At 42.1% G+C, this 14,302-nt stretch overlaps 1 protein-coding gene across 1 annotated transcript in view; it reads right to left on the minus strand.

Moving 5' to 3' along the window:
- Positions 1-256: 256 nt before the first annotated feature.
- The window catches only part of SCAF8 (SR-related CTD associated factor 8), a 166,243-nt gene continuing 152,197 nt past the window's right edge, over positions 257-14,302 (minus strand). The window contains exon 21 of the mRNA XM_074862787.1: positions 257-389. The gene's annotated coding sequence lies outside the window, so the exon portion shown is untranslated. The remainder of the gene's footprint in view (positions 390-14,302) is intronic.

The raw sequence follows: 14,302 nt of genomic DNA on the forward strand, positions 1-14,302 counted from the left end.
TGGATGAATGCCTTGAGAGAAACAATTCAGATAGGCCAGTGCTGGTGTTCACTATTGGTTGACTCTAAAACCTCAAAGGCACCCAGCCAATATGAAACGTTAAGATCCAGGGACTAAAACTAATTTTTAGATTGTTGTATCTGGACCTTGGCCTATAACTGTTTCAAAATCCAGCTTATACATTCAGAAATAAACAAACGGACAAAATAAAAACAAACAAACCTTGCATAATTCATTTGTTCTCCACATACCTTGTTTCCCTCTGCATCCTGGGGTGAAAGCATGGGGGGGGAGGGGAGGGAGAGGCGTGGATTCTCAACACTGTCCTTGCCACTTCATGAGCTGAAGACTTTTTTGCTGGAAGTCTCTGTCTCTGTAGCACTGGCAATCTGAAAAACAAAAACTGTTTTGTTAACACATGTATCCCTAGATACATTAGAAATAAGTTTCGTTCTGAACCACTGCCAACTAAATCATTAACCTCTCCCATGCAAAGCCAACAACTCACATGCAAAAAAACCAGCTAGAAACATCTCCACTCGATTTATACCTCACTTAACGTGTTCTGCACGGACCGCTCATGCGCAGCAGCTAAAAACTTATTTCTATATACAAAGGGAAGTTAGAAACTGGTAATGCAACACATTACAAACACACGCTTCAAGAGAAGTTTTTGTTAAGCTGTTCAGGTTTCCATTTGAGAAACATGCAACCTGGAAAGGCAGCTCGAAATGGGCCAGTGACGTCACAGTTCCTTTTCTACAGTGGTGGCACGGACTGTGAATGGTGCCTGTATCACAACAGGACTGCAGTCCACACAGGAGCACCTTCAGGTCTGTTCCCATATGTTCTTATTTAAATCTTCTCACATCCCAGGCCCAGACAGGCTATCAAATCCCAGCCAGGACCTCTGCAAAATAGCTGCGCATCAGCTACAAAGATCTCCCATGGAAGTTTTCTTGCACCAGCTGAGCCAGGCTCCGAAAAGCCAGCCACTGCTTTTGAGCAGACCAATACGGAATAACCAGCTGCTCTCTTGCCCACACCATCTGAAACCAGTAAGACAGAAGACAGCCACCCTTCTTACTCAATGCTAATACACTGAAGATGGTGTCTAACTGAGCTCCCAAAAGCTGGCAAGGAGCACTCCGTGCTCTACAAAGTCTGTCGTTTTCATGCTGCAAAGTGTCAGACTGTATTACAATATTTTCTGTGATGTTTAAATTGGCACGGCTGATTTTCAACAGCTTCTTCATGGCACACAGCACCTTGTCATAAAAATATCCTTATTTCTACAACAGTTAAACTGACATACCACAGAATTAAAACTAACACGAGAATTTTATCATACGCATGCTTCAAAAGGCAAATTTTACTGAAAAGCCTGGTGATGGAGTCAGTATACAACAAAACAGATTCTCAACTAAAATGTCACATGTAAACATGTAGAATAGAAACTAGGGCTTACTCCTCCATCGAAAGCTGTCAAGCATACAAACAGGGAAACATAGTACTAGAAGTTTTCTTTTCATAAGGTTACTCAGTGAAATTAGGGCAAAGTCCCAAACTGACTTCACCAAAACCAAAGGCTGTCCCATTAAAATAAAATGCAGACAAAACAGCAAATAATACAAGCTGCAAAACCACCACACAAAAGTAACAAATTAACAGTGGGCCAGCAAAGTAAAGAGCAGTATCAGGCTGCAAGTTACATCCAAGAGGAAACATGAGTAACAACGTGTAAGTAATATTTTTCTTAGTTGTTACCATAAAACCACTTGTAAAGTTCCAAATACAAAATAGAGACTTGCTTTGCTGGGGGGGGAAGGGTATGTATCTATCTAAACAGAACATTTAGAGCACAGACTACCAAAACCCTCCTCACTGTAAGAGACAGAGAGTCAAGCGCTGCGAGTGCCACAATGATGGTGTTCAGATAACATCACCGTGACTCATGTGTCACAGATCCCTTCTGTCGCAAAGGTCAGAGCGCTGCTACCATGCTAACATGTATTTTTTGTCATACGTACTTTTCCTACACAATGGCACAGCATGGATCCACTCAAAGAGACACAGTGCTTCGTTCACCATGGTACCCAGTTCCCAAACACCAGCAACTAAGACTCAAAAGACTTGGACAGTAGCTTGCTCTCACCCACATGATTGCAAAATCCCTGAACTGAGAAGTGCCTTTTTCCTTCCCATGTTCCAGCTCACTACAGAAAGCTGCTCAGGCATTTTCACCTTCCTGCTGGAACCACTTTTCCAGCTCTTCACAGACCTAGTATGTCACTAAATGCAAGACCCATGTCAGTATATCCATGTAATTTCAACAGTGTAGAGTTAATCTCTGCCCTCATGGGCAAACCTGACCCCCCTGGATTTTTGCTGGTACATAACTATAGTGGAAATGCAGCTGGCTGTTAGCTAATTACAGCCGCGGTGACCTCATGGTACTAACACTCAGTCATCCCAGATTTGTAAATGTACAGCTAAAACATTTTAATCTGGGCAAGAACGGGCAGAAATGAGAGCACGTTTATAGCAGGCAGATGGTGTACTACTTTTGATATAAAAGAACCAATTTATGGCAAAGTAATCAAGACCTCCCTACCAGTCAGGCCTTACTCGGAGACTTATTAAGGACGATATCCTGCTCTGTTTGAAGAAAACTTCCTGGCCAGGGAAGAGGGCCAGATTTTCTAAAGTACTTCCAGCACTCCCAGCAAGCTGCCTCCCAGGGAGGTCACGATGCTCCCCTGCAAACAGTCCATCAAATGTTGAAGGAAGTTTGCCATGGTGAATACAAACTTACCAGCAATGCTCTGTCAGCTCTGTGATACCCATTTCCCCATATCTGCACAGTCCTGAATAATAAGGCTTAACATAAGGAAAATCTGTAGGCCTCCAAATAAAGGGTAGGATGTTGCTGCACATGTATAGAGCTTTATCCTCTCAGGTATCTTTTTTATAGCAGGCTAGGAGGAAACAGGCATCTTACACCAATGATCTTGCAACACTCCTCTTTCCCCTTTCCTAAAACAAGTATTTTAATACCAAGGATTCTCATCAAACTTCTACTGAGGGCAAAGCACTTCTGAAGGAATCAGAAAAAAATCATCTGAAAAAAAAATCTTTCATGTGTCAAAAAAAAGGGAGAAGGGTAAAAAAGAGAAAGTAGTACTTAAAAGATAAAGAACTACTTTACTAAAGTAACAGTCCCATAAACCTCACACATCCCAGGCAGAGGTTCTAGCCTCCTGTATGCTAACAACAACAAAATTCCATGTACTAAACATGGCAAAACCAACATCATAGGCTCTGCCATTTAGTTAAAGACAGACAGGTAGGCATAGCTGTGAATAGATTAGGCAGTAAGTGCTATGGCACCAGAACTTCAGTTTGTCATTAATCTCGTACTCACGTTTTCCTGCTGAATAGGGGGGTACACAAAAATAAACACCAGCAAATGGCTAGCCAATATGGCAGTGAAGTAAAGACATTAGTACAATGGAAAGGCTGTGGATGTTGTCTACCTTGACTTTAGCAAGGCCTTTGACACCATTTCCCACAGCATTCTCCTGGCAAAACTGGCTGCTCGAGGCTTGGATGGGCACAGGCTTTGCTGGGTAAAAAACTGGCTGGATGGCTGGGCCAAAAGACTTGTGGTGAATGGAGTTAAATCCGGTTGGCGGCCGGTCACGAGTGGTGTCCCCCAGGGCTCGGTTTTGGGGCCACTCCTGTTTAACATCTTTATTGATGATCTAGACGAGGGGATCGAGTGCACCCTCAGTAAGTTTGCAGATGACACCAAGTTGGGTGGGAGTGTTGATCTGCTCGAGGGTAGGGAGGCTCTGCAGAGAGATCTGGACAGGCTGGAGCGATGGGCTAAGGCCAACTGTAGGAGTTTCAATAAGGCCAAATGCTGGGTGCTGCACTTGGGCCACAACAACCCCCAGCAGCGCTACAGGCTTGGGGAGGAGTGGCTGGAGAGCTGCCAGTCAGAGAGGGACCTGGGGGTGTTGATTGACAGCCGGCTGAACATGAGCCAGCAGTGTGCCCAGGTGGCCAAGAAGGCCAATGGCATCCTGGCCTGTATCAGAAATAGCGTGGCCAGCAGGGACAGGGAAGTGATCTTACCCCTGGACTCGGCACTGTTGAGGCCGCACCTCGATTACTGTGTTCAGTTTTGGGCCCCTCACTACAAAAAGGACATTGAATTACTCAAGCATGTCCAGAGAAGGGCAGCAAAGCTGGTGAAGGGTCTGGAGCACATGTCGTACGAGGAGCGGCTGAGGGAACTGGGGTTGTTTAGTCTGGAGAAGAGGAGGCTGAGGGGAGACCTTATTGCTCTCTACAACTACCTGAAAGGAGGTTGCAGAGAGCTGGGGATGAGCCTCTTTCACCAAATAACAAGCGATAGGACAAGAGGGAATGGCCTCAAGTTGTGCCAGGGAAGGTTTAGACTGGATATTAGGAAGCATTTCTTTACAGAACGGGTTGTTAGGTGTTGGAATGGGCTGCCCAGGGCAGTGATGGAGTCCCCATCCCTGGAGGTGTTTAAGAGTCGGGTTGACATAGCGCTGAGGGATATGGTGTAGGTGGGAACTGTCAGTGTTAGGTTAATGGTTGGACTAGATGATCTTCAAGGTCTTTTCCAACCTAGATGATTCTGTGATTCTGTGATATCATGGGCCCTTCCATTGCATTGTAAAGTATTCTTCCTTCTATGTAAAGTAAGAGTGAATTACATTATATGCTCAATAGCAACATTCAAGTGACAACTGCTCTCTGGGAAGGGCTGTACAAACTCAGGGTAGGTGCCACTTGCACAAATAGGGAACAAACATCAACTGTTGGATTTTTTTGCTTCTGGTTTGCCAGACATCTTCAGTACAAACTATAGCACCTGGTTAAAGCCAGTGTACAATGACCAGGTGCTAAGCAATTCAGGAACACAACTCTACAAACACCTCCACTTGTTTCAGCTGTAGTACACCTCCTATGCCAAAAGGGAGGTGTGAGATGCTATCAAATCTCAACAGGTCTGGAAAGAAGGAAGCAGAGAGGTGACACTTGTTCATGGGGTTCCCCTGGAGGGTTAGCTGCTTGTATAATGACAACACTGTGCCCTCCTATAAAGTGGACTGCAAACAGCTCTCCAGGATAGTTATGCACAGTACATACATCCAGACCCTGATCTCTTGATCATCAGACAGGAGAGAGATTTTAACTTCTTCTGTGCCATCTATGTTCAACCAACACCGAGTGAACAGCCTTTGGCACCTGTTGTAGCTTTCTGCAACAGTCCATCAGTTTGCTGTATGTGGTTTTCTTGGATTTCTGCCCCTCCCCTTTCCCCTGAAGAAATTTGAGAATAGTCTGCAGATCAGATGTAATACCATGGAAAGCTGTTCCTGCTTACAGAATTAAAAAAGAAAAATCCCAGAACTTTTTCAGCCCCACTGAACAACCCTAAATGTGCCAATGTACTGAACACACAGATTCAGCATATATTCAATATAAGCAGCAGCACAACTCCTGGGAGGCCAAGCTGCCCGGTGGCATACTGAGCATCAGCTCTGCTTACAGGCAGCAAACCCCCAGGTCCGCAGGAAGGGACCATTTGCCAAGTGCATCCATTCGGCCTGCCCGCCAAGGCAGGGCTGGGCCACAGTGCACAGCTCTGCCCAGAAGGCAGAAGCCATCTGCACAAGGAAAGCTGGACTTCACTTCCCTGTGCCTGGGTGTTAGTTTCAGGAAACTTCACATTCCCAAGCACAGTTTCAGGATCTAACCTAACTGCTCTGTCAGACGCAGAACTGAGACAAGCAGGTATGTATGCCTGGGATGATCCAAGGTGTCTCTTTCCCCATCTTTCTTGCTATTTTCAGAATGTATTTCTGAAAGCACTTGAAAGTATTTTTTTATTTTTGCTGATGATTTACATTTCAGAGGCAGCACATGAACAAAAGTGCTGACTTCTTTCCTAACCTTTGATTCCATGAGAAAAAGGAACACCTTGTTAACATTACTTACCATTAATTCACTGATTCTACACAAAACTAATGATTATCATCTAAAGCCTCTAACTCTCTACTCAGCAGTTTAATTAGAAAGATGATCATTGATTAATCCACTTGAGTTACTCTAGAGAAGGTGTGACTGAACAGAGATCACTCCACCCCAGAGAAATGTGTATTCATTAGTTCTGCATTAAACTGCTTTCCTCTTTATTCAACTTCAAAAAAAAAAAGCAAAAACCCACAACAAAACAACAACCACCAAACTTTCAGTATTAAATTTCTGAGGTACTTTTTATTTTACTTTATTCTTTAGGAAGTCTCACATTTTCTTGCCTTGGATTTCATAGCCATCTACTTTTTTTTTTTGAATTATTGTGTTTTTACAAAATAAACCCAGGCTGGAGGTTCAATATGCATTTGCAAAGCCCTGCCAAAGAACTGCAGTCATGAATTAGTTGGCTCAGGCAAGCAATGAAAGATGATGCTGATGCTTGACAGGAATGTACGGAGTGTTACATATATACCACAACTGAAACCAGGTATACTCCCATACAGCAAATGGTTTCAGTGTCCCAGCTAGGAAGACAACCAAAGAGAAAACCTTATTTAAAGGTTTCCTCACTCTTTTTTAAGCTCTCATCAAATTTTCTCCAGCTACAGGCTGACCTACAGCCTGATCATGATTCTTTTACCCCTGAAAAATAGGTAAGCCTTCCTTAACCGTATCTTGCACTCCAACTCACACTGTCCTTAGTCTGGTAAAGCTCATGCTTCACCTGCCCTTACAGTCACAATTCTGTCTGCTGATGCTCTGAACAACAAGAAGCACTAGCAAATTTTCCTCTTTCCATGAAAATCCCCTCCCGGTCTCTACACATGAATAGAAAGCATCCCCATGGCATGACCGTCTCCTTGTCCACTGCCCGGTGACCAAGGAGGAGGCCATCTCCTTCCTAAAGATCCAAGGACAGAATGGCTGATCCCCAGGTGATTTCAAGCAAATAATCCTTCTGCTCCATCTACCTTTGCCCACGAAGGTCTCCTGCAAGGTGGCAGGTAGTGTTGGTGACTCAGCTCTGTGTACAGGAGCAGCCCAATCCTTCTTCTGGTCACCAGAAAGTGACATTAGGAAGGCAGACATGGGGCAGACTGGACAGCCAGGATAGGCAGGGCAGGGAGGGAGGAGCAGAGCTTTCTCTTCCACATCCTAAATTACATGCTTCATATCATCTCTTCTCTTGTGTATGCTTCTTCCTGTACTTGGCATTATTTATTCACTTCCAAAGCACAAGCCACCACACAGGACATATCACAGCCCCGCAGAACTCCCGGTATGTGGTTAGAAAGGATTCTTCCATTGACCTCTGTCAACTTAATACATAACCGATATGTGGCATCAGCAGAAGTCAAGTGACAAAGCTGATACTACATCAGCATGCCATTTTAAGAACATCCAGAATCAATCCATTGTGAAGCCTTTCTCTGTTGGCATGTGCCTGATGGTGGAAAGGTTTTTTTCTAAAATTGTTTATTTCAAGGTCACATCATCATCAACAAATTATGGAGAAAAGAAGATAAGCCTATGTTGTTGCAAAGGACTGGGACCGAAAACTAAATCTTACTGAGGCTTCTGACGGTCTTGCCAACACCCATAGATCAGTTCAATGATGCAGACTTAAGCAGAGGGTGAACTGATGGGGAAAGGACACAGGAATACCAGAATTGAGCCTGATCTATGTGAGGGCCATCACAAAACCACAGCTTTCTAGTGGTGAAGGGATTAGATCCACAGAGACTGCAAGCAAGACCCCATTACCAGCTTGGGACTCAATTTCAAAACATTTTTGCAGTTGAACAGCTCAAAAAAATAAACATTCCTAGCCAGGCAGAGATCAGTCATAAACCTTTTCTGAAATGGAGATGAACTCTCTTATTGTGTATTTAAAGCAACACTATAAACCAGGCCATATCTATATAAAGCAATCCTGTGGGCTTAAAGTAACAGTGGCATTATTCTCTGGCAGAGCTCAGGCTGAATACCCCAGGAAGGACCCACAAATGGTGCTACTGTTCAGGACCACAAAATAATAATAATAAAAAAATCCCTTCATTTCCCAAGCAAAACTTCAAAAGAAATGAAAACCTTTTGCAGAAAAAAGTTAGAGTTATTAGTTAGCAGAAAAAAGCTATTTATGTGAAACCCTCCATGAAGCTAAAAAAGAAAACTAAGAAGTGTTGCATGTAGAAAGGTGAGCCTCAGATTTCCATAAAGCTAGCAACATTATCAACAGGTTCACATTTAGTGGTAGATACCAAATTCAGCACTTAGATATCAACATTTTACAGATAACATGCTGTAAGAAATGCTTCAGAATATACTGCATTATCTTATATTTTTCCAAGCACTTTATTTTCCCTTTTCTAGCACATTCATCTTGTATAGTTTTTTAGTACCTTATGCCATGCACAAGAAAACATCCTGGTATTTTAATTCTGCATTTTCAACAGGACATTCATAACTCATTTAAAGCAACAGAAACGGTGGGGAAAACTGACTTCAAAATATTAACCTGAAATACAGGCCAAAATTCTGTCTTTTTTCTTAAATATGTTTGTGAAAAATTCAGCACATCAAGATAAACATTTAAGGGAAACACTGGAGTTCCTCCTTCTTACCTCTGTACTCAAACTCTCTGGGAAGTCACCCACCATTAACTCCAGCTGCCAGGCAGACAAACATATAATTTACCACACTGATTAAGTCTTATCTAAGGTTTTATAACACAGGATCTTGAACTGCTCAATTGTTTTAGTTCACTCTACAACCCATATGGGTTTTTTCCAAATTAAGAGCATAAAGTTGACGCTGATGATAACATTTCCACTCACACGAGTTTTAATTAGTGGCATTTTTGTTGGTGGTAGCAAGCATGCTTTGAGACGGTCAGTCTTAGTGCTAAGGAACAATCCTTATAGAATATTCTAACAGCCTGAATAGGCTGAAAATGCTAAATGGTGTATCATGACTGCTGCAGGTTGCTAGGACATCCATGGTAACACATTCGTCTTTGGGTGTGAAATGTGAATGCAAATCTGAGGGACGACAAAACATCATTTGTCATTGTGGTTAGCACAACAGATTAGCAGAAAGATTGTAAAAACAATCTAGTCATTTATACTCAGTAAGCAATTACCTATTTGTTGCAATCCTGAGCTACTTCTTAGCCCACTAACTTGGCCAACACTAAAGGCTGGCAAGTGCTTCCCTCTCCCTTTTCACCTCACCTGCCCAAATATAAACTCTCCCTTCCAGAAAAGCTCCTGGCACCTTTCAGGGATCACAACTGAGAAAGCAAAGATCTAAAGCACTTCTCACTTAGGAGGAGTAATTTGTGCCTTCTGAGTGAGCTGAATATTTTTTAAAAGGGCTTAAGATAGGGAGAAGCAAGAGTTATCAATGCCATTATGTGAAAGAACAAGAGGAACATAGAAGGAGGGAACCCAAACTACATGAAGCCGTTAGACCCTCACTGGAGCAATGCTGACATCAGCAGCAACTTCATTCCCACCCTGCAGAATGACTCAGACCTGATCTTAGTCTTGCCATCAGCCTCAGGTCATCAATCCGTGTTATCCTGATTTCTTCAATAGCTTAAAGATAACATGCATTAGATTCTTGGTTTTGTTGTTCTATTTCAGCCTTCATAAAACTTCCCAGTACTATTTTCATGCCTAGCTGTTTTTAAATAAAATCAATATATCCCCCCCTTCTATAGAAGTCATGATGCCAAGAGCTGTGACTCTAAAATAACAAAGAACTATCGGTAAAATCCTAAAATGTAGCAGTACTAGAGCCTCCCTGTAATCTGGGTGGAAGAAAGGTAGAAGACAGAAAGTTAGTTTTCAAACTTTGTTCCCAAACTTCAGGCATCACACCTCCCATCCTAGGCACTCCTGAGAGTTGTATACAGACCAGAGTACAAATTCTACTCCCAGCTTCATCAGAAATTAACTGCATGAATAATGACTAGTAAAACAGTAGTGATTTCAACTGCTTTTCAATTATTGTCTCAAGTACGCCTTGGCATAAAGCTTTACTGAATTTGGAAGACTATTATACGCCCAGATACCTTCTCCTCTGACAAAGCAGAGGCAACAGGAGCTACCCAGCTGGGGGCCTGGTACCACCCATCATACTCATCACCCCAGGCACAGACAGAGGCTGGTGAGGTTGAAGCATGTTTTTATGAAGTGGGAGTATTCGAAGATTTTATCAGCAAGACTCTAACCTGCTCCTATGAGCACGTGCAGATAACAATTTTCACCAACTCAGGTAGGTTAGTAAATTTGCAAAAAGCAGTCTAACTCCCCCCTCTTCTCCCTGAAGGTATAACAACTTTTCGAAGGAACGGCTGGCTAAATAAAGTTGACAAACCTCTCTAATTTTCTGTAATGCGTTCTTTTAAAAACAGTTGGATGTCTTCTGTTCAAAACCTTTCCAAGAGGTTTCAGCCTGAAGCAGTAAAAAAAACACTGTGAAAATTTTTTGTATGACTGACTGAAGGCTGGCAAGAACTAAACACAGGTGAAAAATATGATGTTAGAATATGGGAGGCATGCTTAAAGGTGCTCCTACCATCTCTATCTACCATATTTTATAAATAATATTCTATAATCCAGTTGGAAATGTAAAGGCATATTAAAACAGCTTCAAAACACTAATGGCCCACCCCTTCTGTTATTGTTGACTTGGTATTTTAAACAGGGGAAGGCAGGATTACTGCAGTTTTAGCAATATAAAGTATGAAACATCCAGATTTCTGTGCTGAAAATCCCTCTCTTGGAATCCGAGGCCAGGAAGGGACCACCTGGTTCAGCCAGTCCTGCCACAAGCAGTCAGGCACTACAGAGATCTGGTCTGAAGAGTCTGTGGATCATATAATTCATCCATCTACATCATGACCCACAAGACACTTCATGAGATCCAACATGAAACGTGCAACCTGCAGGAAGGGACCAAAGCCAGAGACACAAAGCGTACAAGAGAGTAAGAGAGACTGGAGACCTCACAAGGGTCCTACTACAAGATTTTCTATACTAAAGGGCACAGCTCTATCGCCAACCCCCATTATACACAGAGAAAAGAAAGGTGAAAAAAAAAAAAAATCAACCTGCTAACTCCTAAAAAGGAATTTTTAAACAAATTATGTATGGCTTATATCACAAATTGCAGCAGGTCCTTTGCCTACCAACCACATCCCTCTGGGTTCCTAAATCAGTGCACCCTACACCACCCCTAAGGCTAACAGGGTGGGTGGGCGGGGGAGTCACAGCCAGAAGATGACAGTGAGCAAAATCCCCTCTAGATATGACCCTCTCCACTGTGCACATGAAGAGAGTGGAAGACCAAGCTCCTAATTTAGGCACCTCAGTAGATTGCTTGCCTGAGGTAAACCAAATTTGAACCATAGAGTATCTTTCCTACCTCTTTTTGAGCACCAACAAAAAAAGTAAAAAAACAAGAGAAGGAAATATTTTTTCCAATGGAAACGTAGTTTAAGAGGCTCATACCCTGGTAAAAACTTAAAGTTATAATGAATTCCAGGATTCATTCAAGTACTCCATTCTTAAAAAACACAATAATGAAAGGCTTACATATGAAATTTAGTAGTAATAACTTTGGGGTCAAATCCATAGTGATTTCTTTGGCAAAGCTTTCACTGACGACACTTAAATGTGATTTCAGTGGGTGTTCTGCCTGAGAAAGGACTTTAGGATTGGCCCACACTCTGTATATTTAAGTCACCCCAGTCCCAGTATTATACAGCGCCAACCAGTCACACAACCTAGCATTATTTAAACCATTTGGATGCCAGGATCTCCAATTGCAGGGTGCAAAAGCCAGCAGGAAGCATTGATCATTCCCTTAGTAGCAAACAAAAATGCAATCTTTTTTACTTGGCTTTCTTATTATATCATTTACCTTCTATAATAGCAATTGCTTTTTTTAAAACATAGATTTGCACAGTATTCAATTTGCCAGTTTCCCCATATAGATGTATATTTACTGAAATAGCTGTTCACAAAATCCAAAGCCCAAGGGTGGAGCCCTAAAAATAAATATATGTAGTTTAAGATCTTTTATATCCATACATGATAAGAAAACTGGTTCTTTTCTGGAGAGCCATAAAAGGGGAAGAATGGGAAAACCACAAACAAGCAAACAGAAAATAAAAATCCTTATCTTTTGCCCTACCCCCTCAAAATTGTAGGGATACCTCAATACAACCACTTGGCTAAGTGTTTCAAATGTTGGTTTTTCAAAGTATTTAGCCATATAAACTACCCTTTTGTTTCTGTTGGCTTCAAATATTCCTAGGCTCATGAATTCTTCCTTACATATTATTATTCAAAAAAATACAGCCAACATTGCCTTTATGGAGCAAGAAAAACCTGAGTATCATTTTCCAGTTAACTCTTCTGGATCTGCATGAAAGTGAAATCAGCAATACCAATTGCAGAAGAGGTTTTCTAATCATTGCACCTAATCACCACCATTTTAAAGTATTTTATTTCTCAAGTAGTACCACAGAAAAATCTCTACAATCACAATGCAAACTCAAGTCACAAGAGTAGTGGAGCACATACTCTAAAAATTTATAATGGTCTACATACCCAAAAAACCAAGAAGCAGTAGTAGGCAAGACTTACTGCCCCACTGAATGCCACAATCCTAGAAATACTGCAGACATAAAGCATTTCTTGGTTTAATTTGAAAGACTTAACTAAGTCAGACCTGATGGTGATCTTCCACCTTCCAAATTCAAGTATTTCAGTGAGCATAGCCTTCACTGGCACTTCTGTGCTGTACTTTTACACTATCACAAAAGGAAATTTTATAATTGTCACCTTCTTAATCTTGCAAGTATTTTTTCAATCTTTTTTCCAGTTTCTCTAATCTGAGTTATCAGTGAATAAATAAGTGATTCACCTCCACTTCCATATTTTCCTCTTATTTAACCTCACACTCAGACAATGAATTTGTGACATAGCTATTTCCACAACAGGTCAATGACTTCACAGCCAACAGCTGTCAATCACTGTCTAAACAAGTTCATGAAAAGGCTGCTTCAAACACCAGCCCCCCTAGCAGGAATAAAGACAACACAAAGCAGTGAGGTCTCCCCCCTTAAATACCACGGGTACATGATTTGCAGGTCTTTCCCTTCGTTCCCCAAGACCTTCCCTTCCTGTTGCATTCTTCAGGACCAGAAAAGCCAGCCAGAAGGAACTCCAGATGACTCCAAACAGAAACATATTTTCCTTTGCAAGCATCTAAGTTTCTCCACCCGAGCTGAGGAATGAACTCTGCAACACAGCAGTGAAATTTTGCACGCCGTTATTTTTCTGAAGAAGCGCTGCCCATCCCAACAATCCCTGGATGAAAAAACAGCATTCAAACTACAAAACCATAAGCTTACAAGTTGACTCTTTAGTCAGAGAAACGTGATTTCTTCCAACTTTAAGGAATGTGACAATAACAGCAAATCTGACCCTGCTTGATAAGTGGCAGGCAATTCTCCATATAAGGTGAAAAATGTGCTAGTGCAGCTCATGCAACACTGCTAATTCCTTGCCTGTTCTCAATATTCAAGAACATAAATGAACATATAAATCAATTTTGTAAGCAAACCTTTTGCACGCTTACAGCTATAAACCATCTAGACCATACTCAGCACACAAGGAATTCTGAACTTAACCATTTCATCCCTTTTAAACACAGAGTGCATTTATGCTTGGTATGTATATCGCCGTAGCACATAAATGAATGTAAGTCTGAGACATCCTGGCCCCATTCATTTCCTAAATTCTCTTTATACTTTACTATTCCCCAGTCATCCTGTGCATTCCAATCCCTGACTAACAAACTTGCTGCTGGCAGCGCAGCCAGCGCACCAGGAGAGCAGCCAGGAGGAGGGCAAGGAGGGGACCGAGGGCTGGGTAAAGCCCGGCAGCCCGGCACAACCACCAGTCACTCGTTCTGCAGAGCCCTCGGGCTGATCTATGGTGGAAGCACCAGCATATCGGCACAGGACTGCTGCTACTACTGTTCAGCATTTTTTTCTTAGCTCTGATCATCCAATAATCTCTACGTAATACGAACAGAAAAATAAGCAGCATTTAGCTAGTTGCATTTAGCATTTAGCAAGATTGCAGGCATCCCTCACTAAAAGACTGACGGAAAGACTTCTATTGATTTCAATGAGCTCTACACC

The sequence above is a fragment of the Strix uralensis genome, chromosome 3 (assembly GCF_047716275.1).
Source record: "Strix uralensis isolate ZFMK-TIS-50842 chromosome 3, bStrUra1, whole genome shotgun sequence".
NCBI classification, from domain to species: Eukaryota; Metazoa; Chordata; class Aves; order Strigiformes; family Strigidae; genus Strix; species Strix uralensis.